This window comes from Desmodus rotundus, chromosome 3 (assembly GCF_022682495.2).
Source record: "Desmodus rotundus isolate HL8 chromosome 3, HLdesRot8A.1, whole genome shotgun sequence".
Taxonomy (NCBI): domain Eukaryota; kingdom Metazoa; phylum Chordata; class Mammalia; order Chiroptera; family Phyllostomidae; genus Desmodus; species Desmodus rotundus.
In genome coordinates, this window is record NC_071389.1 from 76,993,080 (window position 1) to 77,018,979 (window position 25,900).

A 25,900-nucleotide genomic window follows, 5' to 3' on the forward strand; every position below is an offset into this window, starting at 1 on the left:
CAGCCAAAGTAACATTTTTCTCAAGATGGGAGGCCTGAATTCATTAATGGTATGTTATTGGGTTCCACAAAGTAGAATCTGAACTTACAACAAACACAGCTTCTGCCCTTGGATCGCGTGAACTCTAAATCTGCCTGGTCTCAGAGGAGTAAGGATCACATTCACAAAAGTAATCGTGCACTTCAGAGAATCACCAGGACAACAGCGATGCTACGTTACTGTAGCAGCGATACTGCATTAAGAAACAGTCTGTTTTTCTTTCTTTTGTATCTCTTGACTCTTTTGGCATATAATAAAATGTTTGTGAGAAAACACTAAAGCAATGTAAAATTTGATTCGCCAATAATGCCCTGTATTTCAGATTAATGAGAGATAATTCATTTAAACAATTGGCACCATCCCTGGCAAATGCTCAGTTAATGTTATTTGTTATTATTATTGGTGAGAAAGGATAAATCCAAGCTTAAATCTAAAGATTTTAGGTATTCAGAGAACAAAGTCCTGTTTAGTATCTGAATATAATGTCAAATGAGTCTGTTGAAGAAGGAAATCATAACCCTCAAAGTAAACACATTTCCTTTTAAAGCTCAAAATGTCCCTGATTTTTCAAAACAGGGCACTTACGGAGCCATCGTGGGAAATGGCTTTGTTTATGTGTTTGGTCTCCTCCCATCCTTGTAGGTCAAAAGTTAATATCCTAATGGTTGACTTAAAAAAATTATTAAGACTTCTTGTGGACTTCCGGTCCAGATGGCAGGTGGCTCGCCTCTTTGCACAATCACATCAAAATTACAACTAAAATATAGAACAACCAACACTCAGAACCATCTGAAATTGAGTCGAATGGAAGTTTGACAACTATGGAATTAAAGAAACCACATCCATCCAGACTGAGACAGAAGGCTTGTGCCATATCTGAGACTCCATCAACTTGGCTGACACTGTGTGACCCACCTTAGAGATTACCAAAGACTCTGCCCCACCCAACATACAGGCCCACTCAAGCTGCTTTTCCATATGAATGGCTGGTCATGACCCATGCTTCACATCTTCCTAAATCTTCTCGAACAAGCAACAGCTGGCCTCAATGAGTCCCAGGCCCAGCACTAGCAGCAGCCAGCCTAGATACACAGGGTGGCTTTGCTTGGGAATCTCCAAGCCCAGCACAAGTAACAGCCTTCTCACGTTGCTTTATAGTTCAGGAAGGGCAGCTCCAGCCAGAACACAGGTGGGGGTGCCCTTGGTCTGTACCACCCAGGAAACCCCAGGGCCAGCATATCCAATGGACAGCTATATTGAAGCACCACCATGCTGTCCCTGCATAGCTGATCCTCCATGGAGGGCAGAGGTTGGTGATAAGTGGTCACAGCTAATTCTTGCAGCTCACTGGCCTGGGAAAATCCCTCCCCTTGATCTGCCAAAAGCAAGCAAGGATCGACTACAAGAAGAGGGTGTACTCAGCCCACATGAAGGGTGCACCTCAAGTACCCAGCTTGGGTCATAGGGGAAGCTGTGCACCTGGACCCTACAGGACAATTACTACATTAGGCCATGCTACCAAGACACAGAGTCAAAGCAGCTCTGCTTAAAACACAGAAACAAATACAGAGAGGCTGCCAAAATGAGCAGACAAAGAAACATGGCCCAAATGAAAGAACAGATCAAAACTCCAGAAAAATACCTAAATGAAATGGAAATCAGCCATCTGTCAGATGCACAGGTCAAAACTTTAGTTATAAGGATGCTCAAGGAACTTAGTGAGGACATCAACAGTGTAAAAAGATCCAGTCAGAAATGAAAGGTACACTAATTGAAATAAAGAATAATTTACAGGAAACAACAGCAGAGTGGATGAGGCCAAGAATCAAATCAATGACTTGGAACCTAAGGAAGAAAAAAACAACCACACAGAAAAATAAGAAGAAAAAAAGAATCCAAATAAATGAGGATAGTATAAGCAGCCACTTGGACAACTTCAAGAGGTCCAACATTTGCATCATAGGAGTGCCAAGAAAGAGAAGAGAAAGAGCAAGAAATTGGAAATATATCTGAAAAAGTAGAAAACTTCCCTAATTCAGTGAAGGAAATAGATGTGCAAGTCCAGGAAGCCCAGAGGGTCCCAAACAAAATGGATGCAAAGAGGTCCACTCTAAGACACACCATCATTAAAATGCCAAAGATTAAAGATAAAGAAAGAATCTTAAAAGTATTAAGAGAAAAGAAGTTAGTTACCTACAAGGGAGTTCCCATAAGACTGTCAGCTGATTTCTCAAAAGAAACTTTGCAGGCTAGAAGGGACTGGCAAGAAATATTCAAGGTCATAAAAAACAGGGACCTACAGTCAAGATTGCTCTGCCCAGCAAAGCTATCATCTAGAATCAAAGGGCAGATAAAGAGCTTCCCAGACAAGGTAAAGCTAAAGGAGTTTATCATCACAAAACTATTATGATATGAAATATTAAAGGGACTTATTTAAGAAAAAGAAGAGATCAGAACTGTGAACAATACAAGGGCAATAAATACATATCTATCAACAATTGAATCTAAAAAACAAACTAAATAAATAAGAACAGAGACCGAATCGTGGATATGGAGAGCGTTTTGATGGTTGTCAGATGGTAGAGGGGTGTGGGGGAATGGGTGAAGAGGTGAGGTGATTAAGAAGTATGAATAGGCAGTAACAGAATAGCCATGGGGATGTAAAGGACAGTATAGGAAGTGGAGTAGACAAAGAACTTATACACGTGAACCATGGACATGAACAATTGTGGGGGATTGCCTGATAGAGTGGGGGACATTGAAGGAGGGGAACAAAGGGGGGAAAATGAGGATAACTGTAATAGCATAATCAGTAAAATATAATTAAAAAAAAAGACTGCCTGGGTCAATCTACCCCATTCTGGACCTTTCTCGACAACAATCTCAACTTAATTCAGAGTGGAAAGTTTTCGGGCTTAACGAACTGCTTCCATGGTAGGAAAAACAAAGATAACAGCCCACTTCGGTGTCTGGTTCAGAGGAAGACGGTTCTGCTGTGCCCTGCTTTTTCTCTGACCACATGTCCACAACTGTGGAGAGACAGGAACTGGCATTAAACCTGCTCTGCTCTGTGGTGAAATGTGTCACATGCCGTGGAAGCCTCCAGAGACTTGGACTAGGGGCCTGCAGGTAAGACGTCAAGATTAGCAACTTAATGAATCCATGATTCTTCAATCAGGTAATAAGTGGTTCCTGAGCACTAGGGCTCAGGAACTCAAAACTGCCATGAGGTGTTTAGTGAGACTGAGGGTCTTGTTACCACATTATGTTCATCTCCTGGCTAGGTTGGGAAATAAAGGGAAAACGGATGTCCCTTTACAAAGAATTGTATGGGGCCTTCCCTCATCATGCCATATTGTGGTTATTTGTGTGCCCACCTGTCACCGCCTTTTCAGGTTCATTAGGGTTAGGGGGCCGAGGGATCCTATGTTATCCACCTTTATGTTTATAGGGTTTATAATGGCGTCTATGCTCAATAAATACATGGTAAATGAATGAATTAAATTTTTTTTAAATTCCCACATATTAGGACAAGCTGGGTTGTCTTACAAAGGATGAGGTTGCAGGAGTGTCCAACCTGTGGCCTGCGGGCTGCATGCAACCTGGGATAGCTATGAATGTGGCCCAACACAAAATCATAAATTTAGTTAAAGCATTATGTGATTTTTTTGTGATTACATGTTGCAATGTATTTAACGTGTGGCCCAAGACAACTCTTCTTCTTCTAGAGTGGCCCACATATGCCAAAAAGTTGGACACCCTGTACTATCCAGTCACATTGATGTCCCTATTTACTGTGACAACAACAAAGAATACATTCTCAACAAACCATGCCAGGAGATAGCAGGTAAAGGGAAGCATAAGTCGCCCTGGTGATCCACCGTAACCACGGAATACCAGTTCCTAGTGTTTTTTCACACCAGACATACATGGAAAGTGATAATATTGTACAGCAAACTGGAATAAACCACTAAGGCTGCTTGTGGCAAAAAGAGACTGGCCTGAAGGTTCCAGGTGCCCCAGGCCCCCCAGCCTCCAGGAAGGTTATAGAACTCTGCTTAGAAGCCCATTCCAACCATCTGGCAAGCTATTGCCTGAGACAACCTGGTGGCCAGGATGCCCTGCTGTGCTTGTTGCAAAGAGTAGTCTGGAGCCTATCATGACTCCTAAATATAAAATCCATAACCCAGGTGCAATTTCCTCCTACATTACTGGTTCCATCTCACTGCGTTTGCTCAGTCACATAGTAATGATGATTTGTCCTTCAGTGTGTGAACAAGTATGATCAGTTCAGGGCTTGCCTGGCTGGCCAGGGACCAAAAACTAGTTATACAAAAATCCCTAAAGATATTAACACTACTTTATATTTGTACAGCCCTTCATAGTTTATGAAAAGTTTTCAATTGATAACAAGGTATAGTCAAATATATAAAAATAGCGGGGTAAAAAAATGAACAAAATGATCTTTGAATAAAATATGTCTTGTAAGTCCATTCACCAAGGCTCATATCCTTCCTCTTAAAACTTCATTCAAAATCATTTACTCCTAGTTTACAAAAAGCTTTGAAAAACTTGGATCTGACTTACCACTCACTAAAAGAGATAAGGAAGGAGGAAAGGGGCACTAGAGGTAGGGCTATGACAGCAGTGAGATATGCCAGTAGCAAGAGCAGATATAGAAAACCACACAGAAATCTGGAACTAAGAAAAAGACAAACAGTGTTGTGTACCTACATTGCTTTTGGGGGCATCGTTGTATTAACCTGGACTGTATATGAGTAGTCCCTCCTTATCTGTGGTTTCACTTTCACAAGTTCAGCTATCCAGGGTCAACTGTAGTCCAGAAATATTAAATGGAAAACTGTAGAAATAAACAATTTATACGTTTTAAATTGCATGCTGTTCTGGGAAGTGTGATGAAATCTCGTGCCGTCCTGCCCTCTCCTGCCTGGAAGGGAATCATCCCCTGGTCCATCATCTCTGTGCTGTGTGAGCTCCCTGCCCATCAGTTACTTAGGAGCCATCTCAGGTATCAGATCAACTGTCAGTCTATTCCAGACATGTGTTCAAGTCACCCTTATTTTATGTAATAATGCCACATTCATATTTTATTATAGTACATTCTTATAATTGTTCTATTTTATTATTAGTTATTTTTGTTAATCTCTTACTGTGCCTAATTTAAAAGTTGAACTTTAGCATAGCTATGCATGGATGGGAAAAAACAAAGTATGTATGAGTATAGGATTCGGTACCATCCACGGTTTCAGGCATCCACTGGGGGTCTTGGAACGTATCCCCTGTGGAAAGGAGAGGACTACTGCAGTTGATATAAATAAGAATTAACTGAGATCCCAAGTCAGGAAGAGGTTAAGTTGTGTTCTTCATACTCTATTTAAGATCGTATGGAAAAGTGTGATATATTTTAGAGAGCTTTCCATTTAAAATCTTAAAAAATCATTGCTTGAAGATATAAATGCTGAGCTACACAGAAAAGTAAGCTATCAGCTCCTTTCTAATGGGCTCTAGATAATCAGCATCTTACAGTACATGATTTTATATTGTGCTGTATTTGTTGAACAAAATTTTATGTTTTGTGTCACTTATCTTAATAGGCAATATAGAAAAAATGATTTCCATGTTTTCTCTTTCTTTGCATAAGCCCACTACATTTAGTGGCTATTTATTTAAATAGAACTTGATTAAATTTGAGTGGCCCTCAGCTAGATTGTTTTTAAGTCTCCTCACCCCTGCTCTAGATAATGAAACTGCAGTATGCAGCTATTTTTAGCATCCTTTGGGCAGTTAGAAGCAATGTTCTGATATTTGTCTAACATAATTTAATACTTGCCATTGAAACAATGAGCTCTGGTAGGTCAATTAACTTGGACACACTTATCGGACTGACAAATCATTTTTTCCTTTGAGAAAAATCAAGACTTCCTTGTATTCCTACTAAGGAGAAGTCAAATATTCAGATCTCTTATAAATTAAAAAAAGATGTATTAATACATAGTTTTGTGGGTGGCCTCAAAATACATCACTGGGTATAGCAAACCTTTAGCAAATTCCATCCATGCAAAGCTTCCAGTAGGAGTTGGGGTGGAGGGAACCCTCTGTCATTCTCCATCAGAGATACCAAGAAAGGAGGAAAAAATTAATGATCACCCACCATGTGCCAGGTGCTGAGATTTATGTTAACTCCCACAATATCTACATGAAGAAAGTATGAACATCCCAAGAAAGTAGAGGTTAATGAGGTGACATAACGAGCCTGAGTGTCTCAGCCACTGGGTGGAGGGCACCGTCCGTAGTTACGTGACCAGAGGCAGGAGCACACAGCCCAGGGAAGGCCCTCTGGTCACCTCCACAGAAGACATTTACAGACAGCTTTTTTATTTTTATGGCCAGAGAATGAGACTCAATGAAGACAGAAAATGCCAAAACACACATGTAAGGGTTACGCCTGCTAAGACTCCCCATCGTGTCCTCTGCCCATAATTATCCTAGAACAGCGGTGCCCAGCTTTCCAGAGGATATTATGGAGGAGGAGACAGAATAAAATTGTGTGAGGCTACAGAAGCTGCTGAGCAGAGCAGCAGGGCCCGTCCTGAAGATGAACCAGGAAGAGGTTAGGGGTACCTGTAACAGTGTGAAGGGCCAGGGCTGGATCCCCTCACAGGTTCCTTGGTAAGCTGATTATTTCCTCCTTAAGAAATCCTTGTATGATTAAGTTTCTATCCAACTGCTTATCTACAAATATGAATAAGTGCCTGACTAAATAGTATTTGATTAAATTTGTGCACCAGCAAAAATAATTATTCATAAAGATTTGTAGGAAACTTCACAGTAACTATATTCACTCATATGAGACCCTCCTAGAAATAACATCTTTCTTGTTGGCTGTGCCATTCAGGTGACATGAAATAAAGTCCAATTTTTTAAATAAACTGGTTGACAAACAATTTTGTAGCAAGTTCAAATTTCTCGGACCATACACTCAGGCATGCCAAATGTGGAATGTTCTTTGTTTTACTAGAATTATACTTTGGGTTTACCTTGAACCTAATGTTTCTTGATGGCAGAAGACTTGAGTAGGCAATCAGCTCTCTGAGTCATTTCAGCTTTAAACTCTGTCAATTCAGAACTTGCCCCTCCTCTCCTTGGGGTGCCATCTAAATTCTGGGAAGGTTATGAGAAGGTGAGGCATTGAGTGGGTCAGCTGACCCTACCCACTGGTCTGGGTACATGCTGCATGTACACGCTTGTCCTTGGTGCACTGTCCTCAAGTCTTCTGTGACTCGGCTGCACGCTTTACTCTAGGACCCCCGAGAAAATGTTGCTGCATCTGTGCCCCATAGGCCTGCAGGGGGTTTATATGGGACCACCTCAGGCCCATCTCCCTTGGTGACCCATGCTGTCATCTCTCCTTTCCTATGCCACATCGGAGCAGGAGACACCTGGGTGCCTGCCACAACTCAGAGCCCCAAGGGAACAAAATGCCCAAACCAATCTGGCAGTTCTATGACACTCTGCCTCCAAGATGAGGTCAAAAGCAGCAAGCAGGTATAGACCCCCATCATTGCTGCTTTGTTATCCTCCTCCCCATCTTCCTTTCCTTTCCCCAGACAAAATGTGCTTCAGAGCTGAGCACATTGGCTCTTATGTCCTTATGATTAAGCATTTTCCCCAAGTCTGTTGCTATGGCAGAAACATTGGCTTTCCATACTCAGGAGCAAGGCATGAAGACACAAAAGCCCTTTCTGACAACTTATTACATCTCCTGGGAGTTTGAAAGTCTATTTCGAACCTCAAAAGCTGAAAAATGACGCTCTGCTGTGTCCTTCCCTTCTTGAAGCTATAAAACCGGACTGCCTGAAAGTATGACTCTCTCTAATCCTGATGAGAGACAAGCAGGATTATCCCATAAATAATAACACAGCAGAAGATGATGTACCTGAATCTAGCCTTCATGCACCTGAGCCTCCAGTTCCTAGAGTCTCTGGCTTTCCCAGCCTCCCCCTCAACTGCTGACCCCCAAACTCAGACTGGGGCTCCAGCAATCAGTGTGTGCACAGGGGTGGGGGTGGCATCCCTCTGCTTTATGTTGTGTCCAGGTGTGCCCAACTCGAGCATGCTGCTCCTCAGCATGGGGAGAACAGGAGCATACATCCACCTAAGGGCATGTGTGTGAGCCAGTTCTAGTCACACCACCAAGGCCCTCAGGCACTGAGGCCCTCAGGCACTACCCCTCTTACACTGAGGGGTAACCTCTCCATCAACAGTATTGCTGCCCATGATTATAGAAAGACCATTTTAACCAGTGGATGTGTGAACCAAAACTAGGAGCCAAAATTGAGTTATAGTTTGGACTGAGAGGCATCAGAAGTTCATGCAGCTCCTCAAGGGACCTAGATTACATGCCAGGGACTACTGACTCCCCGCCATCCTTATGATAGAACCTATGCCTTTTAAAAGGGCACAAGGCTATTAGAAATCAAGACTGTATTGCCCTATCTCCTCTGCAACCAGGTGTAACCAAGTAATTAAGTGCAAGTTAGTCCAAAAGTTTGTGTAGCCACTATGGTAAAAAACCTCATAGAAAGGTAGTTGGCACACACCCATTACATCATCCCTTCCTTCTCTTGCTACCTGAAATGACGTTGTGAAGGGTTTTGCACCACAAGGAAGAGAGTCATGCTCTAGGGATGGTTGGTGGAGCAGTTCACTGGAGGGAGCCCTGAGCAACTGTGGACGCGCTAGGCAGCTTACCTCCAGACAGTTCTATGTGAAAAAATAAACCCTGGAGTGTTTCAGCCACTGCTCATTTGGATTGTCTGTATTATGCAGCCAAACCAATTTCTGATACATCTAAATTATAACCAGATGCAATTCTGCTTGGGTGTGGGGTGGTAGAGGAAAGTGTCGGAAAGTGATCTGATGTCACTTACAAGTAATGATATACATGAATGATTCTTGAACTTGGCAGCAGCTTCAAGAACAGGCTGGTGCAGAAAGGTCTCTATTCTGCAGCTCTGGAATGTGTGTTTGATGGTGTCTCCTCTTCTATCAGTGAGAGGAATAAAGTGATATAAAGGGTCTTTCTATTGTGCTTCAAGATGTCAAGTGCCCTTCTTTCTGTGACTTGTGGGGATTTGCTGTGGTTGCCATAGAGACCAAGTAACTCCAAGTTCAACCATGATAGTTAGGCCTTTTTATGCAAAGGGACATATTTTAAAGAGGAAACCAATATATAAGATGGTAAGGTGACTCATCTTTCATTGGTGCAGCAAAGCATGCCAAAGCCTTCCTTCAGGATCCATTTTTTAAAAGTATATTTTATTGATTATGCTATTACAGTTGTCCCAATTTTTTTCTTCCCCTTTACCCCCCCTCCTCCCTGCGCCCCCCGCCCCAGTGTGGAAGTTATCCTAAGAAGCCCATATTTATGAGTGAATCATAAAATGATTAATTAAATACATTTCCCCCACCCACCTAGCACCTGTCGTCAAAGACTTTTCTTCTTCCAGAATTTTAAGGAGGAAAATTAAGTCATCAATTCACACTCTCTACCACATAAAATAATACCTATTTTCTAGTTTTTTTCTCTCTCCCATGTACTTCAGAGCTGTTCTCTGAACCAGCAGGTTGTGATGGAAATAGTACTATACTTGGGGTTAGGAGACAGCTGCCTGTTCTCAGGCAGGACTGCTCTGGGCCTCAGTGTTTTCATCTGCATAGCAAGGGGTGAGGTGAGATAACCACGAAGATTCTTTCCAAACCTAAGAACAACAACCCCTCCTGACTTTCATTCTTCTCTCAACCATAGCAAGTACCTTAATCAGATTTCTCAGTTTCTTTCTTCCCAAACTAGAATTCAAGCTGGTATTACAGGTATTCAGTGCATGTTTATTTGATGGATGAATGAATGAATGAATGAATGAATCAGTTTTGAGACTGATTTACCTAATGTTATAAATTTTTTGTTGTTTTCCTTAATCAGTCAGACTCAGAAACTGATTTCCCACCCGGAATCATATAAATAGAAAAATAATCCCAGTCTGGTTCCAATAATGTCTAAACCGCGCTAAACAGTTTAAAAATCTCCTGTAGCCACTTTTCAAAGCTCATTTCTTCCCTTGTTGCAGGCATTGAAACACGTTTCTTAGTCAAAGGTCAAAAGAAAACAGAGACATCTAAAGTTCTTAATAGCCTTTGCAGGAGAATTCCAGAGAGACAATGGAACCACTCTGCAAAGGCATAGGAAGCAGACAGTGAAGCCAGCAGTGACCGGGTCTAAATTCTGGGCCCCAGGGCGAGTGTTCAGAGGGCCTCCCACTATGCACCGTTCATGACCCTGGAAATGCCTCTCAATGCCCTCTGCGAGAACTTTTACTTGCCAACATTTGTGGACTCTGGAAAACTGAAAACAAAACTGCTGGATTGCTCCAAAGAGAAGTGCATTGCCCTCTGATTCCAGCCTTCCAAAGCCTCCTGACCTCGCGGTCACCTCTTGTTCCTGGGATATTTAGGTCCTTCCACAAAGAGGGGGGATGGGGCTAATTTTGTGTGGGCCAGGTACTATGTTGTGCAACATTTCACAGGAGCCTATAGTACCAGTGTGAAAGGTAGTATCGTCACAGCTCCTGTACAGGTAAAGAAAAAGGTGAGGAGAGATCAAGTTGCTTCTCTCTTTTCTATTATTTTCTTTTCTTTTCTTTTCTTTTCTTTCTTTTCTTTTTTCTTTTCTTTTCCTTTCCTTTCCTTTCCTTTCTTTTCTTTTCTCTCTTTCTTTCTTTCTCTCTCTCTTTCTTTCTCTTTTTCTCTCTTTCTCTCTCCCTCTCTCTTTCTCTCTTTTTCTTTTTTTCAATTGAGATATAATTGACATATGACATTTGTAAGTAAGTGTGATGCATTTATATATTGCAATATGATTATCACGTTAGCTAACCACTCTATCACATCACATAATCACCATTTCTCTTTCGTGGTGAGAACAATTAATCTCCAGTTCCTTAGCAACTTTGAAATTTATAATACGTTATTGTTGACCCTTGAACACTGAACCACCCCCTTCAGTAAAAAATTCACATATAACTTTTGACCTCCTAGAAAAACTTAACTACTAATAGCCTACTATTGACCAGAAGACTTACTGATAACATATAAACAGTTGATTAACTCATATTTTGTATTACATACTGTTTTCTTACAATTAAGTAAGCTAGAAAAATGGAAATGTTATTAGGAGACTTATAAGGAAAACATGTTTACAGTACTGCACATATTTATTGGAAAAATTTCACATGGAAGTGGACCTGACCAGAGCAAACTCTTGTTCAAGTGTCAGCTGTATTGTTGGCTGTGCCCACTATGCTGTGCATTGGATCTCCAGAACCTGTCCATCCCGCAGTTGCTGGTCTGTGCCCTCAGACAGCATCTCTTCCTTTCTCCCACTCCCACCCCCACTCTGGTAAATACTGTTCTACTCTGTTTTTACTAGTTTACCTTTTTTAAGATTCCACAAATAAGTGAGATCACACACTGATCTGTCTGACGGATGTCACTTAGCATAAAGCCCTCATGTTTCACCTTCTTCTTTCTCATGACTGAATAATATAATATTATATATATGATATGTAATATATACGTATATTATTATATATTGTATAATATATATCATACATATTAATATTATATATTATATCTGTTGTATAATATATATGAGGTCTCTCTGGAAAAAATCCAGCCATTATAAATATAATGAGAACAGTTTGTGTGACATTGATGTAACCTGGTAGCCAAGGAGAGTGGACTGGAATATGCATGCGTGAACAATGATGACTTCACTGTACTAGTCAAGGGGGGCGGAAGACATCACTGAGTTAGCATGTGTGACCATCACATTCAAAATGACTGAGCGAGTAGAGCAATGAATCTGCATCAAATTTTGCATTAAGCCTGCACATTCCTCCACAGAAACTACTTGGATGATTCAGCTCTGGGCAATGGTGATTGGCTTCATCATGACAATGTACCTCACTCATGTGTATCACATCCATCTCATGCACAGCTTTTTGGCAAAACACGAAATCACCCAGCTGACCCTGCAACCCAGATTTGGCCCCTGTGGCTTCTGGCTTTTCCCAAAACTATAATCACCTTTAAAAGGGAGGAGATTTCAGTCTGTCAGTGAGATTCAGGAAAATATAATGGGGCAGCTGATGGTGATGGGAGAACTGTGTGAGGTCCCAAGGTGCCTACTTTGAGGGGATTGAGGCATCATTGTCCTATGTACAATGCTCCTTGTATCTTGTATCTTCTTCAATAACTGTCCCTATTTTTTATATTACATGGCTAGATACCTCCTGGATAATAGATATATATGTTATATAGATAGATAGATAGATAGATATTATATGTGTATATATATATGCACACATATATATGTGTGTGTATGTATATATATACATGTGTATATATATATATATAACATCTCATAACTTCTTTATGCATTTATCTGTTGACAGACACTGAGAAGTTGCTTTCTTAAAATCACCTCCCAGGAAGTGACAAGAGCAGAGTAAACCCAAATCTGTCTGTCTCCAGAGCCACCAGCCACCATCCTTTTTTTCCAGGCAATTCCAGAACTAGCTGTGAGCCTGTCATTGGGCAACTGGGCTGAGCACTTATTCTCTGTGTTTACTACTATTTCCAAAGTAGTTCCTGAGATGCTGTGCTGTAGTAATCATTTTATAGAGAAAATTTCGATGCAGAATCTCTCTGGTTTCTGATGGTTGTTTAATAACCTAATTAACATGTTTATTTTTTCTTTTTTCTTAATTTTATTATTCACCATATAACACATTTTCATGGTTAAAAATCAAACATATATAAAAGGTTTCCTTAGAGATGTCTCACTTCCTTTCCTATCCCCTCTACTGCAGTCCCTTCCCCACATCTGTTATAGGTGACCATAGTTTCTGGTTTATCCTTCCAATGTTTCTTTCTACAAAAGAACCAGAACATATATACATACATACATGCATGAATGCATAAGAAATATATATGTATATTTGTATTTTTATTTACTCTTATTTTATATGCACATATAAGATAGCACACCACTAAGCTACACCTTTTTGCACTTAGCAATGCATCCCAGAGAACACCCAGTGCCTACGGAACTCTTCCTCATTCTTTTTATATGGCTGCCAAGTACTACACTGTGTACTAGTCCCTTAGTACTGGTTTATTAACCAAGTCCTCACTGATGGACATTTGTATTTCCAATCTTCTGCTATTACAGATAATTCTACAATTAATGATTTTTGTGCAAACTTGTTTTGTATTGATGAAGGTGTATTTGGGATGTTTCTAGAAGCTGGATCAAAGGGTAAAGGCACATGTAATTTTGTCTGATGTTGCTGAACTCCTCTCCATAGAGGCTGTACCTCTTTGCATTGTCACCTACAATATAATATGTGAAGTGTCAGATGCTCCCAGCCCAGTCCACAGAATGTATTGTTGAACTTTTGAAGTTTTCGCAAGTTTGATAGGTAAGAAATATCTGAGTACAATTTTAATCGTAATTTCTCTTATTGAAAGTCTGGTTGAACATTTTTTCATTTATTTAAAAGCTATTTTCCTTTTTTTTTTTTTGGCCTCCCCATGAATTGTCTGTTTGTACATTTTGCTCATTTTTCTATCAGTTTTTCTTTTATTGTTGATGATGATTTATTTTATGTGTGCTTAAACTGTTAGGGAGCTTAGTTCTTTGTTAATAAACTGCAAATGTTTCTCTCAGTTTGTCATTCAAAAGATTCTATTTATTCTGGGATAGGTTTTACTTCTTCTGATTATTGAGTCACAGAAAGTTTTTCCAACTCCTAGGTTGGGAATTCACCCAAGCAAGTTTTCTCAGAAAAATAAATGGGTTCATTTTTTATCTTGAGACCTTTAAACCAATTTGGAGTTTTTCCTAGGATTTTGTGTGACATACAGCTTTTCAGTTGTCCCAACATTTTTTATTAAGAAGTCCAATTTTCCCCATATAATTGAGATACCACCTTTATCATACCTTAGATATGTTCTTGTATCTCTCTCTGGACTTTAAATTTTATTCTACTCATCTTTCTATCGATTCTTATTACATTCTTAATATGAGGACAATAGTTATCTGTGTTTTAGGTAAATTGCCACCCTTTACCTACTGATTTTTCTCCTTGTTATTTGTTGCTTTTCTGTGTATACCCTGCTTTATTTTTAATGAAGTCAGACTTTGTGTATGTGGCAGGCAATGAGAGCCTGCCACGCTCCAAATACTAACTGGGTAAGGGTGGGGAACAGAGACTGCTTGAGCCTCTCAGTGGCCAAGCAAGGAAACAGACACATGGAATGTTTTTCTTAGGCTTGTCTCTGCACAGCGATTATGGGACCTTCCTCCAAAGCCTCCTTGATTGTTCTGAAAGCTCTTATGATGTGCCTTAAGTCCTTTTTATGGACACCCTGACAAAAAGGCATCTTTCCATCAGAGCAACTTGCCTTCTGGGTTCAAGTTGAACTCGTATGCAATTATGCCATTGAATATAGTGGTAGAAGTCTGTTACTCCTACCCCAAGTGGCAGCTAACTTCCTTCAAATATTTTCTTTCCAACAAATTAAATTGTGAATGTGGCCACATACCTTTCCCAGATTCCTGTTGGGCTGGGCCATATCTCATGGGGATTGAAATGATGTGGAACTGGACTCTGCACCCTACTCTGTGGTCACAAAGTCATACTAATGACACTCTTGAGAACTGCCAATCAAATACTCGTAGCCACAAGGGAGTGTCGTCTCTTCTCCTCTCTTCCCTCCCTCCCTCTTTCCCCAGCTTCTGTGCTTCATTCATTTCCTCACAACCCCAAAATTTCACAGAAATTTATCAGGCAAACATTCTTTTAGTTCCACCTGAAACTACTGTCTTCAAGGAGCCAAACTGAAGTCCAAGGGGGGCCTCCAGGGGACCAGGCTCTGAGGCAGATGCTAACCAGTCCCTAAAGTCTCACCCCTCCTCTTCAGCCAAAACCCTCCTAGAGTTCCACAATCATCCTATTCTTCCCTGTTATGGGTTGGCTTCTATCCCCCCAAAGGTATGTGAAGGCCCTATCCCTGTACTGAGAATGTGACCTTATTTGGAAATACAGTTGTTGCAGATATAATTAGTTAGGATGAGGTCACGCTGGAGTAGGGTGGGCATTTAGTCTACTACAGCTGATGTCCTTAAAAGAAGTGGAGAGAAACACAGCGAGAATATGGCTGTGTAATGATAGAGGCAGAGATTATTTGTAGCTGCAAGTGAAGGAAGGCCAAGGACTGCTAGTAAGCCACCAGGAGATGGAAGAGGGAGGTAGGATTCCCCCCTACAGGTTTCAGAGACAGCATGGCCATGCTACCACCTTGATTTTAGACAGGTTTCCAGTACTGTAAGAAAAGAAATTTCTGTTCTAATCCACCTAGTTTGTGGTACATTTTTAGGCAGCCCTGGGAAACTAATACAGACCAGACTTTTGTTTCAGGAGGATTTTGACCCACACGATTCCTGTCCCAAGGTACAGACATAAGGGACAGCATATAGGGGTGTCCAACCTTTTGGCGTCTCTGGGCCACAGTGGAAGAAGAGTTGTCTTGGGCCACACATTAAATACATTGTCACACATATCACAAAAAAATCTCATAAAGCTTTAATTAAATTTATGATTTTGTTTTGGGATGCATTCATAGTCATTCTGGGCTGCATGTGGTCTATGGGCCACAGATTGGACACCCCTGACACATCATATGTAGAAGTGGCCTTTCCTCTCTTTTTATGAGGCATTGCTTTTAATTTCCACAAAGGATCAAGATTGGCTCATATAGAATGAGGTACTTTCACTGGGCCCATATTTCCTTCACAAAATGGAGTCAGCAGAAAGTACCTTTGTCCTTGCAAGTTGGGAATGGTGCTGGCAGACACAAGCCCTCTTCTCTTGCCAGGTGGTTCTATTGGTTGCCTGTTTTCCCACCTGGAATTATCCTCACCTCTCTTCTCCTCTTCCTCAAAGCCCCACCTATCCTGGAGGTTTAGTTCAAACTCATCTTCTACCACAAAGTCTTCCTCAACAGCCAGAGCAGTGACCTTTCCCACCTCTGCATTCCACTAATAATCTCTGTGCTTCTCACTGGAGTATGTCATGTGAGTTTCTTGTTATCTCCTACAGGTACATGTATTCCTCATTCTAACCTTGTGATAGAGTCTTACGGGCACGAATGATGCCTCTGATCACTTGGTGCAGGGCCTTGCCTCTTGTGAGAACCCAGAAAATTCAGTACTGAACAGAGCAGATCTGAAAGTAGGTCATCAACCATAAACTACACAGGGGCCAGTGGCCACAAGTAGTAAGTATTCCATTGAAAAAGATGAAACCAAGCAAAAATACTTGTAATAAAAACATCTAAAATGACATTTGTTGCTACAGTAAATTTAGAAAAGAGCCAATGACTGTAGAAACCTGACTAGTTAAAATTGATCTCTCTGTTTCCACCTAAATGTTCTATTTTGTTAGTACTTAGAGCCTCTCCTCTATCTGGGTTTTGGTCCAGTGATCATTGTTTTTGATCAGCTCTGCACTCCTCTCTTAAAGTATCTTGAGGTAGTAGAATTTTGTTGCCAGATAGGAGCTTACTGGTTTTCTCATTCATTTTGAGGGAGGAAATAGGCATAGGCTTGCAGCCAGTCCTGCGTAAAATTCAAATATTCTGTTATCAACTGTGGGATGTTGTATGTAACTCACTTCTTTGAACTTTGGTCTCCTTACTATAATAATGGGATAGTAAATGTCTTCCCAGAGTGCTTATTGAAAGGCTTAAAACTACTGTAGATATTGGTTAAGTACATAAAGAAAGCTCTTAAAAATGGCAGCTTTTTCATAGAAACTGAAAAACTCATGCTGGCAGCAGCTGAAGACAAAGGAGTTTCCTGATGGAGGTTTCAGGTCCCTGGCATTCCTCAGTCAGGGAAGCCCCCACTTTGGTCTATTTTATATATTGAAATTCTGTGTAGGACTGCCCTACTTAAAATAAAAGAGTCCAAAAGTTTAAAACTCTTAAACCCTTAGAGTAAGACAGCGCTTTTCACTCGATGCTTACCAAAGAACACCTGTCTTAGTTGCGAAAACTAAGTGTATCTATCATTTAGAACGAAGTCCTCAAGTGTCAGGAGAAATACATTTGATTTCAATGGGTCATTTGAAAAGCCTCTGTTAGTTCAGAGAACTATCGCTCTCCCCTACAACAGATGCCCAGAAAGTTAACCCACTAAAAGAAAAAAAAGATCTTGGATAAAAATGTCTAGTAAATACATAAACTCCACACATCATAATGTTTTGAAAGAATAAATGAGATAATGGTGGAAAATCTTTGCTATAAAAACATAAGGCATTATTATTATGTTCATGCTGTTCCATCATTTATATGTAATTTGTATTCCCTTATCTTCACAGTGCTCCCTGCAATTTGGAGATTAAACCAAAGGCAGGATTGAAGGTCATCCAAACAAAACTCAAACCCATAAATGTTTCATAACTCTGACTAATTAGAGCAGCTATGTCTAGTAGAAGATAGAAGGACAAGGGGCCTGGGATGACAATGCTGCTGCCGCAGCTGCTGCTGCTGCTGCTACTAGCTACCATTAATAGATTACTACACACCAGGCACTGTGCTGAGTATGCAAACTTCATAACTCCATACATAGAAGGTGTTATTATCCCCAGTTTACAGACAAGAAAACTGAGGCCCAGAGAGTTTAAGTAATCACACATTGTCACCTAGTTAGTAAGTGGAGTAACCAAGAGTCTATCCTAGGTTGTCTGACTCAAAGACCAAGTGTTTAATAAGTATGCTACTGTAATTTTTAGGAAGATGATGATGGACAAGGTGATTTTGACTTTTTGGACCTGCCATTTTTTCATTAGAAAAATTAAGATAATTATATTCTTTCTCTGTCTGCTTTAGGAAAATATCAAAATTCTCTATTGATTAAATACAATATTTTTAGGCTTAAAAGTACAAGTTCAAGAAATCCCAGTTCAAGATGGCAAAGTGTGTGCATTTACCTACCCTCTGTCCCAAGGTCCTATGAAAATGTTGATAAAGATATGTGAAGGATGAATAAGTCTATTAGAATGCTGAAAACAAAAAGCTGAAATTTGGATGAGTTGGACAAATTTCTGGGAGTCAGAGAGCAGATAGGACCATATCACTGTGCCAAAGCAGAGTAAACCAAAAGCATGCAAGCCAAACTTGTAAGCCAAAGCATGCAAGTCAGAAAGCTTCACCCATGATCCTCACCTAGAGAGATTCTAAGCTTAGAGCCAGCAAGTAAAAAACAAACAGACATGGGCCTAGGGCAATAATCAGGGGAATTAATTGCACAACAGACAGGCCACAGAACAGCTGAGCCACTTAGGCCCTCCTTCCCCATTCCATATACAGAGCAGGTATTTACCCTCAGCATCAATTCTGAAGACAGCAGATCTTCCTGAGAAGGGAATAGGGTTTGAGTGGTGGTGGAACTATTGGTTAGCCTCAAGAGCTTTAAAGCCTCTACCATAAGTACAAATCTCAGCTCCACTCCAAGGAGAATTCCATCCCCAGATAAAGCCCTTTCCCCCTGAGCAACTGTGATGGTCTTGAACTTGATGATTAAATGGAAGCTTGACTATGGCAAATCCATCCACTTTTACAGAGCTTTCCCATTTAAAAAATGGCCTTCTGAGTAAACACACCTATTAGCAAAATCCTTGACCTATATTAATCAACATGATTCTTCATATATATATATATATATATATATATACACATACATATCATATATATATATATATATATATATATATATATATATGAATAGTCAATAAAGAAGCACCAGGCATTTAGGAAAATAAAGAAGAAGTGAGATAGACTGATTAACACAGAGTGGCCTCTGAGGAAACAGGAAAAAATAACGAGAGATAACATATAAAATGTCTAATTATCCTCACAGAGACTTTGGAGATTATTGCCATATTAAAACAAGTACTGGTTGCTATGGTAGCAAAGGGAATCAATTAAAAACAAAATAGAATTATCAGATTTTGAAATAATTATCAAAAAATTAATTCAATGAAGAAGCTAAATAGTGGGATGGAAGTACTTAAAGACAAATTTAGGGACATGGTTGATAAAAAGAAGTACATCTTTCAGAAAGCCAGATTTAAGAAAGGAAAAAGACATGGATAATATAAGAGAAAAATTAAGTCAGTGATAATAGATACAAAAGGCTCAGTGTTTATCTAAAAACAGTTCTAAAAACAATGAAAAGGAAGATGTAATTAAATACATAATAAAGTGCTTTGTTCTAAAAAAAAAAAAACACTCAGTACTTCAAACTGAAAATGCTCAACAAATGCCAAGCATATGAACAAAATGACACTCAGCTATACTTAGGTGCCTCTGTAGAAATTTGAGAACACTAGGGCTAAAGAAAAAATTTTTAGTGTTTTACAGAGGAAAAAAATAGGTTACCTCTGGGAAAAAGTGTAAGAGTTATAACAGACCTCCTTCAGGAACACTGAAAGCTAGAAGACAATGGAGTAATGTTTTGAAAATATCATGCGAGACTAACTTGGAGTGTAGACAATCAAGGTAAACTTAAATATGGCAAAATTTTGAGGAGCTATAGAGAGTATGAGAAGAGCAGTGATTTGATTTTGACATTTAGAATATTTTTCTTTGAATAAGACAGTTTAATAAAATTGAACTATATTCATTTTTTTCTAAGGATCCAAACATACCAACTGGTTTTACAGTAAGTGATTGTTCCAATTATCTTATTGCTGTATAATAAATCACCCCAGAACAGAATGGCTTAAAACAACAACAGTCATTATCTCTCAAGGTTTCTGTGGACAAGGAATTTGGGAGTGACTCAACTAGGTGGCTCTGGCCCAAGGTACACTGTGTGGTTGCACTCAGATGGTTGTGGGCCTAGGGTTATTCTAAAGTCTCCCTCAATCACATGTCTAGGGGAGTGCTAAAATTCAAAACACCAACAACATTATGACCAATGCCAAGTTCACCTGGGTGTGGAGCAAGGGAACACTCACACCCTGCTGGTGGACAGGTGGAGATTGTGGGAAGCTAGCATAATCATGCTGGAAAACTGTCAGCCAGTATCTACTAAAGTTACACATATGTTTACCTTTGTAACCTAGCAATTCCCCTCCTAGCTCTATAACTAGGAGAAATGTATACACATGTACACCAAAAGACTTGTTCATAAACATCACAGTGATATTATCAGTAACAGCTCTGAATTAGTCATGGCTCTCCAGAGAAACAGATCCAATAGAAAAATGAGTGCGAGAGGAAACCCCCCAAAACTCGGAATTTATTAAAATTTGTATATTTATTCTTACATGTTTAAACTTCAGTTACCTTCAAAGTACTCTCCATTTGATGCAATACAGCTATTGAGATGTTTTTTCCACAGCTCAAAATAATTTTTGAACTTGTCAATTTTGAGGTATTTTAGTGTTTCTGCCATGTTTTGTTTCATCTCTTCCACATAGGCAAACTGTTGCCCTTTAAGGACTTTTTTCATCTAGGGAAACAAAGAAACAAACAAAAAAATCTCTTGGGGCAAGGTGGGGTGAATAGGGAGGATAGGGCATGGGGTCATGCTGTTTTTATTCAAAAACTGCTGAACATTCATCATGGTGTGGGCAGGTGCACTTGTAAATCATCCATCATGAAATGAGCAGATGTGTTGAGTCTTAAAAAAAATTCACTGAAGGGAGAACCAAGATGGCGGCGTAGGTAGACACACTGCGCCTCCTCGCACAACCAGAACTGACAGAGAATCGAACAGCAAGGGGGACCAACACCAAGGAAATAGAAAATATCCAGACTGGTAGGAGGGGCAGAGATGGGCACCGGGGTGGAGAGGACTCGCGTGGCTGTGGTGGGACCGAGACTGGCGGAGTGTGGGAAAAATGGCGCAGGCACTCCGAGCACTAGCAGACCCTGTGGCCCCACATTTGCACAGATAAACCCAGAGGGCCAGACTCAGAGTGGCGGAGAGCGGGGCAGGCAGAGCAGTGGGTAGCACCCCGCGGCACCACATTCGCCCACAGATAAACCGGAGAAACAGTGGGGAGCGGGGAGCGAAGCAGACCGCGTAACCCAAGGTTCCAGCACGGGGGAAATAAAGCCTCAAACCTGATTGAAAACGCCCGTGGGGGTTGGGGCAGCAGCAGGAGAGACTCCCAGCCTCACAGGAGAGGTTGTTGGAGAGACCCACAGGGGCCTAGAGTGTGCACAGGCCCGCCCACTCGGGAACCAGCACCAGAGTGGCCCAGTTTGATTGTGGGTATCAGAGTGAAAGATTGAAAGCCGGAGGAGAGTGAGGCGGGCACCACTGCTCCCACTTGGCCCCTCCCCCATATAAGCGTCACAGCACAGCAACCAGCGTTACCCCGCCCCGGTGAACACCTAAGGCTCCGCCCCTTAAAGTAACAGACGCGCCAAGACAAACAAACAAAAAAAATGGCCCAAATGACAGAACACTTCAAAGCTCCAGAAAAAATACAACTAAGCGACGAAGAGATAGCTAACCTATCGGATGCACAGTTCAAAGCACTGGTTATCAATATGCTCACAGACTTGGTTGAATCTGTTCGAAAAACAGATGAAAAAATGAAGCCTATGCTAAGAGAAACAAAGGAAAATGTACAGGGAACCAATAGTGATCAGAAGGAAACTGGGACTCAAATCAATGGTGTGGACCAGAAGGAAGAAACAAACATCCAACCAGAAAAGAATGAAGAAACAAGAACTTGGAAAAATGAGGACAGGCTTAGGAACCTCCAGGACACCTTGAAACGTTCCAACATCTGAATTATAGGGGTGCCAGAAGGAGAAGAGGAAGAACAAAAACTTGAAAACTTATTTGAACAAATAATGAAGGAGAACTTCCCTAATCTGGCAAAGGAAATAGACTTCCAGGAAGTCCAGGAAGCTCAGAGAGTCCCAAAGAAGCTGGACCCAAGGAGGAACACACCAAGGCACATCATAATTACATTACCCAAGATTAAATGCAAGGACCTACATCCAAGATTACTGTATCCAGCAAAGCTATCACTTAGAATGGAAGGGAAGATAAAGTGCTTCTCAGATAAGGTCAAGTTAAAGAAGCTCATCATCACCAAGCCCTTATTATATGAAATGTTAAAGGGAGTTACCTAAGAAAAAGAAGATCAAAAATAGGAACAGTAAAAATGACAGCAAACTCACAGTTATTAACGGCCACACATAAAACAAAAATGAGAGCAAACTAGGCAAACAACTAGAACATGAGGGTTGTCAATAAGGGAGTGGGAGGGGGAGAGGGGGGTAAAGGTACAGAGAATAAGTAGCATAGATGATAGGTGGAAAATAGACAGGGGGAGGGTAAAAATAGTGTAGGAAATGTAGAAGCCAAAGAACTTATAAGTATGACCCATGGACATGAACTATAGGGGGGGAATGTGGGAGGGAGGGGAGTGGGCAGGATGGAGTGGGGTGGCGGGGGAAATGGGACAACTGTAATAGCATAATCAATAAATATATTTAAAAAAAAAAAATTCACTGAAGTTGAATGCAGCCTCTCACAACAACACCAGCTGGTACACTGATACAATGGGTTTCTGGAACACTCTTCTAGTGGGGGAAGCCTGTACTACAAGGGGCCCACCCTCCAGAATATAATTCAGTTTTCTTTGGGTCCCCCCTTATATATGCATATATTCTAAAAGACCATCTTATATTTCATTTCAAACCAGACTTTTCTTACAAGGAGGAAAAAGTATAGGTAAGTGGTTTGGAATTCAGGAAGAAAAAGTGTAGGTAAGGGATTTGGAACACAAGAAAAAGTTAATCAGATAAAAGCTGCAGTCCAGCAATGTCCCTAGCATCCTCTTATCTGTTGACTAGTGATTGTTTATCTGTGTCCAAGGCTGGGTCTTTATCTGTGCCCTGTGTCCTGTGCCCTGGGTGATTCTGTATCTGTGGTCTACATCCGGGCAGTGGGATGTCTCTCCCTGGTGCACAGTGGCACCATTTCGTTTGCTTTCTGTAACCCCACTGGGGCACAGAGGTCGAATTGCTTGTGGTCTCCTGGAGTCAGGGTGTGTCATCTCCTTAGTTCCTGAAACAATAGCTTTTTATGTGCATTCATCACTAAGCTTATTAACTATTACCTAAAACTAAAATTTTCCAATTCTCGAGTTCCCCCATCATACTGATTTAAATGTTAATTTCATGCAAAAACACCCTCACAGAAACACTCAGAATATCAGACCAAATATCTGGGTAGCCAATGCCCCAGTCAAGTCAACATATAAAATTAACCATCCCAGGCCCCAAACTAGAAACAATCAAAATATCTACCAATAATAGAACAGATAGGTAATTTGTGGGCATAGTCATGAAATGCAGTTAAAGCGATAATAATAGATGAAATTAACCGCACACAACAATACAAATGCATTTCACAAACTTGGTGAGTGAAGTCAGACATGAGTTCATACAGTATAATTCTATTTATATGAAGTATGAAGTGGAAAAAACTAATCTATAGTGTTAGAAATCAGGCTGTGGTTGTCAGGATATGGTTGTGGCCAAGGAAGAAAAGAGGGGCTAGTGATTAGGGGGAGCACCAGGGGAGATTTTGGGGTACTGGCAGCGTTTTGTGCCTTGGTCATCACCGTGATTCACTGCAGCATTCCCTTTGGTAAAATTCACAGAGTTGCACACTTATGATTTGTGCATTTTCTGTGTGGGTTATACTTCAAAAACTGTTTTTAACATTGATAAAAAAGAAGCTGAACCTTCTACAAAACATTGGCAAATATTACTTTTCCATTTAAAAAATAATCAGAAAAGCAAATCCTCATTAAGTCAATATTATAATATTGCAGTATGCAACTCAAAATAAGTAAAATTGTTCTTCAGTTGAATTTGTCCTTAATTAAATAGCTTCTTAAAAGGTTCATTATGATAAACACTCAGAAGGAACAAAAAAATTTCAAGTGAATAATAAATTATTTACCAAAGTATCATTGCTTTGCATAAACTCATTAACAAGTGATAGTGAAGATTACAAGTATCTGGGAATTTGCTGAAACATTTATTATAAAATAGAGTGCCATGTATGCAAGTTTTACTAAAATATGTTCTTTTATCTTCATTCTATGTACAGTGAATGTTCTTTCTCCAAATTAAACCAAATTAGAGACTATAAGAGGGAAACTTTGAGATAATAACATTTAACAGAATTAACTTTAGTCAGCAGCTATATTCAAGCAGCGGAAATATCGAAAAATGCAGTAAACCAGTTGTGCAGATCACAGTGTACGCCACTTTAATTTTAAAAAAACAGGACGTGTTTATCTGGACTGAATATTGTCTTTGTTTATTGTGTTATCATATTTTGTTTCAGACTTTAAAGTTTTAAGGATATTTAATGTTAGAAGTGTGTTTTATATTATCAAAACATTTTTTTAAAAACTGGAAGAAAAAATGAGCAACACAAGCCTGCATATACGTGACTCATTTTAAAAGTCATTTGAAATCATGAGAGGAAAAGCACTATGCAAACCAAATTAATTTCTGTCCTGTTCTCTAATGTAAATAACATTTTGCAGCAAAATTAATGGACAGTAAAAGATCCTCTTAAGCATGTAACAAGAAATAGAAAAACAGAAATGAGAAATAGCACCTTCTTTAAGAAACCTTCTATCTAAATCCACTTCTAGCCTGTGAAGATGGCAATATATTGACTGATTCATGTGGAAGGGTAACATTGCAGTGTCCTATAAATACTCTGCACAATAAACAATAGACAGAAAAAAAGACTTCCCTCTTTTAACAGCTTTGTCTCAAATGGAATGGATTTCATAATAGTGTCAGGAGACCTAAAAGGTTAAATCAACATTTGCTCAATAAAGCAGTCCCATAGCTGCTCACAGAATAATGGAATTCTTGGCCAGATGCACAGTCAAGAGGTCAAAGCAATTGACCAGTAATGGACAAGGATAAGCCTGTGCAGGTCTGTCCTTTGGCTCCAAGGGTCCAGGTTAAAAATAATTAAATAAATAAAGGACCTGGACTCTGACCCCTTTATTTGTGTGTCGTGCCAGAGAGAACAGAGTGAATCTTCTCTGCGGGGTAAAGGTGAACCTTGGACATGTTTTCTAGCAGCAACAAATACACAAAAGCCTCAGAGGGGTACAAATCATCACCCCTAGAGATAAAACCTTGAGTGAATTAATTCAAAATGGAACTTTGCTTCCATCTGAAATTTCTGGTGTCATACATGCTGTCCCCTATCTGCTAAAGGGTCAGGGCAGTTTATAGGACCTGTTGTCTTGTGTCTTAAGGGCCTCAGTCCTCCCTTTAAACAAGAGCAATAAGAAGGATGAGTTTTCCTTCTTTCGCCTCTATGGCTCCTCCTATTGGTTCTCTGGTTAAATCGGGGTGGAGGAGGAATAAACAGGGCTAATGTTCCCAGGTGAGCTCCTGTTTGCCTTTGCCAGTGGTCTGATTGGCCAGTGCCCCTGCTTGTTACATAATTTTAAATATTTCACCTGGTGGGGTGGGGGGCATCCTTTTACAGAGGTCACTCTCCTTTGCATTCTGTCCTTAAATAGCAGTGATATAAAAGTGTTTGCTAAAAAAATTAAAAATTATGCACATTTTGAAATAGAAAATTACCTAATTTTCTAAGAATTGTAGTTAGTGGTACAGATCTAAACTCCCTGCA